Source organism: Hibiscus syriacus, unplaced genomic scaffold, assembly GCF_006381635.1.
Source record: "Hibiscus syriacus cultivar Baekdansim isolate YM2019G1 unplaced genomic scaffold, ASM638163v2 tig00001418_pilon, whole genome shotgun sequence".
NCBI classification, from domain to species: Eukaryota; Viridiplantae; Streptophyta; class Magnoliopsida; order Malvales; family Malvaceae; genus Hibiscus; species Hibiscus syriacus.
In genome coordinates this window covers 39,208-47,312 of record NW_024061871.1, presented here as the reverse complement: position 1 = coordinate 47,312, position 8,105 = coordinate 39,208, and the positions used below count along the sequence as shown (strand labels likewise).

At 35.7% G+C, this 8,105-nt stretch overlaps 1 pseudogene; it reads left to right on the top strand.

Annotated features, from left to right (window-relative positions):
- The first annotated feature begins 236 nt into the window (after window positions 1-236).
- LOC120126453 lies at window positions 237-6,430 on the top strand (annotated as a pseudogene).
- The last annotated feature ends 1,675 nt before the right edge of the window (window positions 6,431-8,105 follow it).

Here is an 8,105-nt window from a genome sequence, read left to right as displayed (position 1 = left end):
TATTACTCACCTTTTCAGGTTAAAAGAATTGTATCAGTGTATCTATCGACTTCAGTAAGGGAGTTTTTCCGGCGTTGTTGCAGAGAATGGTACATGTGATTAGGGGGCATGTAATTGTATTTTGATTTATATACGAGTCTGGAAATCTGTTTTATTTTTAAATAGTGACAACTGATTTTATAAGTTACATGTTTTAATAAAAGTTTTAAATTTTCCGCTATTTTTTACAGTGGGTCACTCCGGTGGCCCTAATGTGACTTCCCGGATCGGATCCTCCGCATCGGTCTGGGGGGTTACATGCGTGCTCCCAGCAAACAACCAACCAATTATTTTTGTAAAACACTTACAGCAAGTGACACTAGCACTCATGGAGGATTTTCTGATCCTCGTCGTGCTGCTGAGAAAGTCTTTCCTCCTCTTGTGAGTTTTAGTTGGTTCCAAGCAATCCAATTAACTAGCTTCTGCTTTTACTTGAATTAGTTTTGCACATTTTCTCTTTTACTAATTTCTCATAAAGTAAATATTTATTGTACCTTTAGGACTACACCCGGCAACCACCAGTTCAAGAGTTGATTGCCAGGGATCTTCATGATAATGAGTGGAAATTCAGACATATATTTCGAGGTAGATTAAAATAGCTTTACACTAATGTGTTCCAAGACATTGTGAAGAATTTTCTAAATATCATGGTTTCATTGTTTTATTTGTCATTGTATTTATTTATTTTTGTTTTCAGCTTATATCCAGCAAATTAAACTTTATGATGTGCTGTAACATTTTTTAACCCTAGGATATAGCTGTTTCTAACACTTCTCTAAGAATAATTTAGTTGATGAGCCAGGAAATATCCTTGCTATATTCTGAATCAGTATGCTCTTGTTAATTTGTGGCTAAGAATCTCTCTAACTGAGATTTTTTTTTATAAGAAGTGGAGGCCTCGTTAAAATATACATACTGAGATTTAGATATTTTCTTTTAGAGTATGGTTAATATACATACTTATTACTGATGAATAAGGAAAAGTTAATGGAATAGGAAATCTCTTAATAAGATTTACAGATGATTCTTTCTTGTTGTTTACTTTGTTGGATGTGTGCTATGTTTTGATTCTGGAGTTGGCATATCAACATGTTTAGTTAGTGTTAGTTTTTTCTCACTTTTCACTTAGACATTACTTCCTGGACTAAATTTTGGTTCATGTTGGTGTTCGCACATTGTGAAATATGATGACCTTTGCAAGTGTTCCTCTCTTTTCGGAATGTGTGCTTAGATGTGGTGGATGTGTTTGCCTGATAGAATAAAAATATTTCTGGCGATTTACCTCAGTCCCTTTGTCTTTATACTCTTCATGTTGTGGATGTGATGTGCCCAAGTCCGTAAGTCCTTTTTCTTTCATAAGAAATGTGAGGAGATTATGAATATTAATCATCTGCTTTTTTGTACTCTTCATGGTTTACTTATCAGGATCCAATGTTGTATGGAATCGGAGATAGACACTTTCTTTTTGATGAAAAAGTTGACTTTTAGTGGTGTAATTCTAACTACTAATCAATTTGTCTTTGTTCTCGTACGCAGGCCAGCCGAAGAGGCATCTCCTTACGACCGGATGGAGTGTTTTTGTTAGCGCAAAGAGACTTGTTGCTGGTGACTCAGTCCTTTTTATCTGGTAAATAGTTTTTATTTGGTGATTCAGTTGTTTGCACTGTGATTGGCTGGATCCTACTAATAGCTATCAAATCCATGATGGAACTTGATTGAATCAATCCATTGAAGTCACCCTGCTAGGTTTGGCAGCAAAAAATTATGAATGCCAATTTATTTTTTTGGTATATCAATATATATTCGCTAATGAAGTTTTTGTCTGTTTTCCATTTCTGGAGTGATGAGCCTAGTTGTATGCATTGTACTAGTGTGAAGAGGTGGCAATTGGGTGGTTGGGTCATTTTATGTCTGAGTTGCTTCAGGTTTAAGTTTTGAAGTGAAATTAATTTTAGTTTTGGGTGACTTTCCTTGTTCAAATTGATTGGGTCAGCTTTGCCAGCTCTAGTTTGCACCATTTATATGTTGACAGTTGTTACTGCTTTACTGCTTTTTCATGCCATGCTACTGATCTTTGAGCTTGCTACGGTCTATAATCGTCTGGTTTCCTCTCATTTTTTTGTTTGGTTTTCTTCTACCAGTAATGAGAAGAATCAATTGTTTTTGGGTATACGGAGGGCAAATCGTCCTCAGACTGTTATGCCTTCTTCTGTTTTATCAAGTGATAGCATGCACATTGGTCTTCTTGCTGCAGCAGCTCATGCAGCTGCAACCAATAGCCGTTTTACTATATTTTACAACCCATACTAATTGAGAAAGTCTGATGCCATAACGACGCAAGATTTGTTCATTTACAGTGACTTGATTGCAGGGCTAGTCCTTCAGAGTTTGTGATTCCTCTTGCCAAGTATGTTAAAGCAGTCTATCACACCCGGGTTTCTGCCGGCATGCGGTTTAGAATGCTATTTGAGACAGAAGAGTCAAGTGTCCGCCGGTGGGTCTTAATTTTCTAAATGTTTTCTTGGTTACGGGAATTGCTTAAATTTATGATGTTTTCATCTGCAGCAATGATTTTTATTTTGCCTCAAGTAAATACTTTTATCAGTCAAATTGACTGTAGTATAGTTGACAGATAGCGGTGACTGATTGTTAACTAGATTTTTTTAATCAGATATATGGGTACAATAACTGGCATTAGCGATTTGGACCCTGTTCGCTGGCCAAATTCGCATTGGCGCTCTGTTACGGTATTTTTGAAGTTCTATTCTATTAGTGTTTCCGATCTTTGATTTTTTCCTCCCCTTCATTTTGGGTTTAAAGGCAATGTGTTCATTGAAGTCCAACATGACAGTCTACTATTTTCAGGTTGGCTGGGATGAATCCACTGCAAGAGAGAGGCAACCTAGGGTTTCCTTGTGGGAGATTGAGCCATTAACATCCTTCCCTATGTATCCATCACCTTTCCCTCTGCAATTGAAGCGGCCATGGTCATCTGCACTACCCTCCTTCCATGGTATGCTAGAATATCTGCTATTGGTGATTGGAAGTACACAATTTTCTGTACTGAATCGATTTAATTTGTTTTAGCAGCTTTCAAAGATGGCGATATAGGCATCAATTCCCAATTGACATTGCTTCAAGGTGGGGTTGGTGATCAAGGAATTCAGTCTGTAAACTTCCAGGGATTTGGAGCTGCACCGTGGATACAACCAAGGGTTGGTACTTCTTCAATACCAGGTGTACAACCTGATGTTTACCATGCTATGACAACTGCCGCACTTCAGGCTACGAGGACTGTTGATTCTTCAAGAATAGGCTCCCACTCTCTCTTGCAATTTCAGCGAAACCAGAGCACATCTACTGGGTCGCCTTCCCTAATTCAGAGGCAGATGTTACAGCAGTCCCAACACAAAAACTGAGTTTTCAGGAGAATCAGACCGCTTCACAGGTTCAACTTCTGCAGCAGTTGCAGTGCCCCAATTTGTACAATGATCAGCAACAAAAAACAGCAACAGCAACAGTCTCAACTAACACAGCAACTGCCACCTGTTCCGCAGCAGATTTCTAATGTAATCGTTGCTTCTCCTTCTGCTTCAGCCAGCCATGTGCAGTCCTCATCTCTGCCAGCTGTTGCTTCACAATGCCAGCAGCAGACATTTTCTGATCCTCTTGGGAACTCCATAGCCACATCTGATGTTTCCTCTATGCAAAGTATCTTAGGTTCTTTATCCCAGACCGGAGCTTCCCCATTTATTCAACTCGAATGGATCAAACCCGGATATCTCTTCTACTTTCTTGTCCAATCCAATAGCTATTGAACCACAGGTTTCATCCGGAGCAAGTAACTGTCTACTGTCCCAGGTTGAACAGTTGGAAACACCACAGTCAAATGTATCTGAACTTCAGAACTTATTACCTCCATTTCCTGGAAGGGAGTATTCTGCATACCACAGTGCAACTGATCCGCAGAACAATCTTCTGTTTGGGGTTAGCATTGATTCCTCATCTCTTATGCTGCAGCACGGAATGACAAACCTGAAAAACAGCCAGAATGAAAATGATGCATTGTCTTTGCCGTATGCTGCTTCAAATTTCACAAGTGCTTCTGGTGCAGATTTTCCTCTTAATTTAGACATGACAACCTCAAGTTGTGTGCATAAATCAGGTTACTTGCAGTCTTCTGGAAATGTAAACCAAGTAAACCCTCCAACCGGAACCTTTGTGAAGGTAATAACATTTTCCCTTACATATGCAAATGTATCTTTGATTATATTTAGATTGGTCAAATATGTGGGTGTTGTCTTATCTAGCTAGTAAGGTGTACAAACCAACTAGTTATCACAATGTTATGGATTGATTCATGCCGTATACGATTTGATGATATTGTGTTGGAGACTGACAATTTATTCGGAAAACTCGTTAATGGATTATCTCATGGCATGCGATACTCATGGTTTTGTATCTAATGTTTGCTGAAAGGTTCACAAGTCGGGGTTCTTTGGGCGCTCATTGGATATTTCTAAGTTCGGCAGCTATGATGAGCTGCGTTGTGAGCTTGCTCAAATGTTTGGCCTTGAAGGCCAATTAGAGGACCCTCAAAGATCAGGCTGGCAGCTTGTATTTGTCGACAGGGAGAATGATATTCTTCTCCTTGGTGATGACCCATGGCAGTAAGTTCCAAACCCACTATTTATTTTTGAAAAATTGCCTCGACTGTTAAGATAGCAATGGAAAACCTCTCTCCTTTATGATTATTGTGCTGTATTTCCGGATGATAGCTCTTATTACTTTTGTTGAAAATTTGCTTCTATCAAGATTCCGTGATATTGATTAGATTTCCTGTGCCGTGTTCAAATTTCCGATAGGTAGAGATTAGGTGATTAGACAAGCAACCGGTAATGCAAAGCTTAAAGATGCTGTGAGAAGCAATAATGGTATTTGTATATGAAGTTTTGTATATTTTCATTGCATGAGGTGCTTAAGTTGGGTTCTTGATTCCAAGTTGAACTTTTACCTTGGGCTATTAAAATCTATGTTCGAGTCCTTGTAAAACACGATGGGGAAAAATAGAATTAGCCATTTCCTTATATACACAGAAGCTCAAAACTTGATTCTACCACCCATGTAAGTTCCAATTGGTTTGAATGGATGCGAACTATGCTCGGTAGATAGACTATTATATCCAGAAAGATTTAGAGATCCAAGGACTTGATGAAAATATTATACACTTGGTTTATAAAAATAGAAACTCATAAAATGGCATCTGTGGTATTAATCTGCAAGTGACTAAAATTTTAGAAGAGAAGGCGTAGTTTACCGTGGGGGAAGTAGGGACCATAAGTATAAAACTATGCATTTTATGCCCTTAAAGGTCATTATTTACTAGAAAACTAATTGTATTGGAAAATAAATTTGAATGGTATTTACTAAAATATAGGGGTAATAATTTGAGGCACCAATCAAAGTTAAACCAAAGAAGGATTTTGATTGTTCCTAATGGATTAAGTATTTGCTGATGCTAAACGGTCAAGCAAATGAAAGGGTTAAACAGGGGTAAAAGGTTTATTAAAGAGATTAAACATATAATCCAAAGTCGTACACTTACAAATTATTAGTCTTCATTGATGTCGAGATTGTATAACTGATCTAATATACTTCAGAGTTATGGTGTAGTTATGAGATTGTTCCTTGTGTGCAATATAGGATTAAAGTATTTGTTGATTCTAAAACGGTCTTACCAAATGAAAGGGTTAAAGAGGTGTGAAAGGTGGATTGAAGAGTTTTGAAAGTCGTGCAATTTATTATTCTTCATTGAAGTTGAGATCATATAACCATTCTAAAGTACTTCCGAGTTATGATGTAGTCGAGTCTAGTTTGCATCACTAGGACGACACTTGTTTTTGCGTTTCAAGATTTGGTTTTAATTGATTTAACTTGTTCGGATTTCTTTCCCGTTGTGTGCTTTTGTGATCATCAGGGAATTCGTGAACAGCGTGTGGTATATCAAGATTCCGTCTCCACTGGAAGTTCAACAAATGGGGAAAGAAGGCCAGAAACCTACCATTTCTGTTCCAAGTCAAAGGCCAGCAATGGCCACAGCAACCACTGCGAGGACTACATGAGAAGACAGGACTTACGAGGCCCGGCTAATGGAATTGCATCGATGGTGCCTCTTGAATACTAAGAAAAATCTTCGTCAAGGCTGAATAAAGTTCTGAGGAATCGAGAACGGAAAGTTGCAGGTGGATGAATCACGAATGTTGGTGTTGTATGGTACTTTGTAATATGGAAGCATGTGGATTGTGAGAACTTCCATTAACATTTTACTTTACCTACCTCAAGTTATTATTAATGCTTTATGCCAAACTACTATTTGATACCTGAATTTGTACTAGGGTAAACTATATATTGATCACTTTCCTTTTAATTTAAGGGTTAATTACATAATTAATCACTTATGTTTGTTTTTTGTTTACTTTATCTCATTAATTTCAAAAAATTTAATGTATAGTTACTTTCGTTTTTAATTAATTAAGATGTGATCATAACGTGTTAACTATTGTTAATAATTAACAAATTACGTGATCTGACAATTAAATATTTCAGTATAAACACATATTGGTCTCTGTTATTCATATATTTTCTCAATTTAATTTTCTTCTAATAAATTAAAATAAATTTAATTTTTCAATTGAATGATGTCATGTGTCAATGTTGTCACATGTTATCATTTATAATATTTTTATATGTTAACTTTAAGAAATGTTTTTTATATTAACTTATTAAAAATATTTTATTATTAACTTAATTTAAAAAAATTATTTTTAATGTCAAGAATAAAATATATTAAATTAAAATAAAATTAGTCCTCTAATTGAATGGTAACCCGTGGTAACATTGATTGGATGATTAAATTTATTTCAATTTATTAAAAGTATGATTAAATTAAAAGAATATGTAAATAACAAGAACCAAATGTATAATTATACTAAAATATTTTAATGTCACTTCACTTAATCTGTTAACCGTAACCTAAGTTAACCCGTGGTGATCACATCTTAATTAAATAAAAACTAAAATAATTATATCTTAATTAAATAAAAACGAAAATAATCATATAGTATGTTTTTTAAATCAATAGAAAAAGTAGATAAACATAATATAAACTGATCGATCATATAGTTAATCCTTTATTTAATACATATTTAATCAAGTGATAACGGATTACGTGAACTGTAGAAGGTAATGGACCATAAAATCCCATGCTGTTTCAATACCCTGGAAATGGAATATCGAGAAAGAAATTGTGAGTATTTTAGCCCTTTCGTATCCATAAGTAGAAAGTTATCTATTGTTATAATATGCTTTAATTTTGTGAATTTTTCTTTTCAGATTCAAATATCTATTATCTAAATCTGTTTTATTCATGGAGATAAATATCTATTATCCCATGGAACCCCTTTGAAAACAAAACATCCTGCCTTTCTTCCCCTTCAAATATCCTCGCATTTTTCAGTAGATTTTTTCCCTTTTTCTCGTCTTTGCCAATATCAAGCCTTATCTTTTCGGTCCAGACTAACCCTTTTTTTGTTGTGTACTGATTTCTTCGATCAATCTTTGTTTATGAATTCTGGGTTTTGCATGAAAAATAGTGTTTTTCAATAAGAAAATAAAAACAGAAACTATTACGATGCAGATGCTTGTGAATTGTGGAACAAAGTAAAATTATTATGACCGAAAAGCTGGTAATGTTGAGTTAGATATTGTCGCAACCGTATTTCGGTTTGGCTCCGGGATTGGGCTTCGAATTGAAAAATGTGGATTGAGAGTCGCCACCGATCATTTATTTAAAAATAAATGGGTTGATCGGATACCTTATTTCTTACCTGATCTGCGTCTTACCAGAAATATATCGGGCTCGGGAGTCGGTTACGGTCAAGGAAGGATTAGCACCCTTGAACCGCCCTTTCGGTACTACGTAATTTCCCGTTGTCTTAATTAAGAAAATTATAATTTTAAATTAAAAGGTAAAATTTGATAATGAATTACTTACCTCTGATTAATTG